The 4,307-nt window shown below is 36.0% G+C and overlaps 1 long non-coding RNA gene across 1 annotated transcript in view; it reads left to right on the top strand.

Moving 5' to 3' along the window:
• The first annotated feature begins 2,798 nt into the window (after window positions 1–2,798).
• The window catches only part of LOC107104496, a 40,426-nt gene continuing 38,917 nt past the window's right edge, over window positions 2,799–4,307 (top strand). Inside the window, exon 1 of the long non-coding RNA XR_001482260.1 lies at window positions 2,799–2,820. This is a non-coding gene — a long non-coding RNA (uncharacterized LOC107104496). The remainder of the gene's footprint in view (window positions 2,821–4,307) is intronic.

The raw sequence follows: 4,307 nt of genomic DNA, 5'->3' as shown, positions 1-4,307 counted from the left end.
GAATAAAATGGCTTCCTGGTCCTGTATTTTTTACATTTTAATTTGAAATGTTTTTTTGACAAAATTTCTATTGTTGCAGGTCAAAGACTTCCTCGGATAAAATGATGTCTCCCCGGAAATCCTTGCATCTAACAGAAACCTGTCACCTTACCCTCAGAGGAGGACGAATGAATGAACATGTAAGTCACTTTCTTATGTTTAATGTGCACCAATAAAACTTCTCTAAATTAAAGGATTATGGGTATTACTTTTAAGCAATGAGACATGCTGTTCTTTACGGCAGGAAGTGGCCACAAGCATGAAAAAAAGAAACTGCAATGAGATTCTTATTTTATGTAACCCTCATTGTGATCAACAATGCTCAATTACAACTTATTTTTTTATCATATTCATAAAGCTGATAATCACTGAGTGGTCAACTCCATTGACACCTAATGTTTTGTTTTGTTTTCCAGGCTTTAGGCAGTCAAAGATCTTGAGGTCATTGTGTCCATCTCATTCTCATAAACAGTGCTTTATGGGAATTTTTTCAAATTAAGACACACTTGGACCCATTGATGAGCTGGTTAGATTTTGTTGTTCAAAGGTCAGGTTAGGGTAACCACAGTTTATTTTTCTCTGTCCCCTCCATCTTTCAGGACATCGAATTCAGTGAGGCTGAGGCAAACATCGCAGGGACGACCATGGCAATTTAAACTGTTCGAGCTGAGGGTGATGATCCTGATGGCCCTGCTGGACGCTTTGTGGGTGTTGGTGTAGTCCTGGAAGGGGTCGAAGTTCTCCACAACCTCCAGAGTATCAACCATGCATGCGTGATGCTTTATGGTTTGATCCATGTCCTTAATCAAAGCTATTCATAAAGCTTGAAATACATTTGAAGTTTACCAGAAGATCCTGATGGACCTGGAATCGTCCAAACTACCCCCCAAAGTACGAGCACTGAAACTCAAGTTGCTCAGCTGAATCTTTTTTTGGAATGGGGCAGGCATGGGAGGAGGAAGTACAGGAAGAGAATGGCCATACATGCCAATAGCCATGATTATAGTGTTTTGATTATAGACTTTTGTGTTACACCCAGTGCCAGAATTTACCCTTTAGTGGTCTTAAGGGTGGGGGTTGTAACATAAGTGGGGCCTTGTCCGGGATTTGAACCCGGGACCTCTCGCATGTTCAATGATTTCTGGAAACCTGTACCTGTACCTCTACTGTCTGGGTCAAGAGAAGAGGTTTTCTTTAGTATCAATAAATCTTTTGAATCCACAACGTGGTCTGATTGTATGCATCATTCATAAATTGTTAAACAGAAAACAGAAATAAAAACTTTGGATAATAATCATAAAAATACATAAATGTAACGCATCTTGATTGAATATAAGCTTAACTGTTATGTATCTCTAATACATACACATTATTCATCTAGAATAGGTAACCTGATCGAAGAAAATCATTTGATATTAATCATAATACATAAATCTAATACATTTTGATTGAATATAAGCTGAATTAGTATGTATTTCAAACACACGCACATTATTCATCTTGAATAGGTAACCTTATTATGTCATTCAAACACATAAACTTGATGTGTTCTGGATACATAATCTGATTAATATGTATTTATAAAAAATAAATTGTATTAATACTGAATACATAAACATGGTGAATATGCATTTCAGATGAATAGGATTAATTACACTGATGTATATGCATCATGTAAAGTTTATTTGGTAGTTTTAAGTTCAAAATTTTAAATATTAAATGGAACTTTGTCATTTAATTATTTTACATAAATCTTAAAAGTTAGGGTTAAATTTTTCTGTGAGAATCAGGCGGGCCTGTTGTCACAACGCACACTTTAATTCCTGGCCTGAATAAACCTGCAAACAGAACAGACAGCATTTTTTCAGTTCTGAGATTCACTGAAGGAACGTGTTGCTTCTCGTGTCGCTTTGATTCCCATGAGTTCAGGTGAGTGAGTGTTTTCTCTGTTATTGTTCAGATCTATCAGGTCAAGGAACTGTTGCTACTAGATGTTTTCAGGAGCTTCACCACATCATGTTTACATCATGTTTGAATCTAGAACAATAAATAGAAAGAGCAGAGTCAGTAACCTTTACAATCCAAAGATAGTTTTCAATCCAATATAAATGAATACATCTTATCTTAAATGAACCTCTATAGCTCTTCAATTTTGAAAACTTGTGTTTTTCTCAAAATAGGTTACTTGCTTAAAAAAATACAGTCATTAATTGTTTTCTTCCTGTTTTGGAACAAAGTAAAAAAAAATACTTCTATAAAAAGAGAATTAACCACATTTCCTTTCAATAAATGACTCCAAGTGTTTCTGTTAATCAGATTCTGATGATTTTGTATGAAAACAATAAATGTTGTCAAACCCCGACTTTACAGTTAAATCTATTCAAGCTGTGTTCAGTTCTATGATTGAAAGTTAATGAGTCAATATGGACATAATGAGCCACAGGTTGGAGATCTCTGGTCTAGAGGGGAGGTCATTTTAAAGAACAGATCTGGAACTGGATGAAACAATAAACCAAATGATTGACTGCATTAAATCAACAACTTGAACATCAAGTTAATCAACAAGTTAAAAATGGGTTTAAAACCGACATGGGAATCCCTAACCGAAGACACTGGTCTGCAGGCTAAAAACAAGGCCAGTCTTTATCGCACAAGATCATAACAGTCTGACTTTCTTGTTGCCTTTTCCACGCCTTCTCTGTCATGTGGTATAAAAGACGGAGCCTGTATTTACCCAGCGGAGCTGAGTCTTCAGTGAGGGTTGGATTCCCATGAGTTCAGGTGAGTGAGTGTTTTCTCTGTTATTGTTCAGATCTATGAGGTGAGGGAACTGTTCCTACNGAGAGTAGGGGGTTACGGAGGAAAGCTTAAGTCTAAACAATATTTTTCAGTCTTAGGAAAGCTAGCAGGTAGGTTACCACTGTGTGGAACTTTAACCGACTGGCGTCCGTCCCAGGGAATCCACTCCTCTAAATACTGCTCCCTGATTGCGTCCAATTGGAACCAGCTGGAGGCTCGTCAGGACTGGAGTCTAAGGAGGAAAAGGTAAGAAAGAACCCTAGCACAGCTCAGCACACAATCCAGTGAGCCCAACACTAACGAGTGAGCCCTTTGATATGTGCTTTAGAATCACTTTGTCTCCATTCAAACCCAGTTTAAAGCCTTGCAGGGCAGAATAAAGCCCACTGCTCTCATTAAGCCAGAAAAAAGAAAGAAAAATAACAAAGAAAATAACAAACAGTCAGTTCAGGTGTTTTATAAAATATGTGAATCAGGAAATTATCTGTATACCAAACTATTGTTGTTCTTTACTTAAAAAAAAACACTTTAGATTTTAAAATAGAATAGAAATTATCATATTTTTCTATTAAAAAAATCAGTGTATAACCTGGATGCATAAACATCTAATTTTATTTCAGAGTTAAATTCTGTCTAAAGTAACAGATCTTTGAAAATGTCTCCAGACCTTTACTGGTTGATGATTTTCTTTGTTCTGACCCTGTGGATTTTTAATTGGTTACTTCTTTTGTTAGATTTCTGTATTTAGCTAAAATTAGACCCAAACACAACTTTCATATTGCTGGGAATGCAACAGTAAAAAAAAAAAAAAAATGTATAATGTACAGATAGACTGGTTCCTTTAAGTGGCTCTTTTGCAATGGCTCAGAAACATCAACAACATTAATAACAAATAAGAACAGGAAAAAACTGAAATGTTTTGCTTTTTCTTAAACTAGCAAAGAACAGATTATTTAAACACCTGCTTTTGTCAAACTTAATGCATTACAATACTAATTTTCAAGGCTACTTACACTCATCTTTTCTTTTTAAACCAACCCGTTTACTAATTTTTTATTGGAAGTCAAACCTAAAGTAGCTGCTGGTTAATATTAATGACGCTACTGTGTGCCTCTCTCCTCCAATCACGTAGCTACTGATGACGCGGCGAATAGCGACAGCCAATCATGTTCTATCATAGAGTGACAGACGTGGAGCCATGGACAGAGGATCCAATGATGTTCTATCAGTAGGCGGGACTCAGGAGCAGCGGGATAGCGAGACAGAAACGCTGAGTGAAAACTCTCAGAACAAACACAGTCCTGAGGTTACTGTTGTTGATTAAAGTAACAACAAGAGCTGAACACAAATGTACTAATTATTGGTGGATTGGATTTGATTTTCAATTAGGTTCAATAAAAATTATATTTCTTATGAGGTCAATATACATTTATAATTAATGAATTCTAAATATTTTCACTTAAAGCTAC

The sequence above is a fragment of the Cyprinodon variegatus genome, unplaced genomic scaffold (genome assembly GCF_000732505.1).
Source record: "Cyprinodon variegatus isolate N-32 unplaced genomic scaffold, C_variegatus-1.0 Scaffold1767, whole genome shotgun sequence".
Lineage (NCBI taxonomy): Eukaryota > Metazoa > Chordata > Actinopteri > Cyprinodontiformes > Cyprinodontidae > Cyprinodon > Cyprinodon variegatus.
This window is presented reverse-complemented; position numbering and strand designations above follow the sequence as displayed.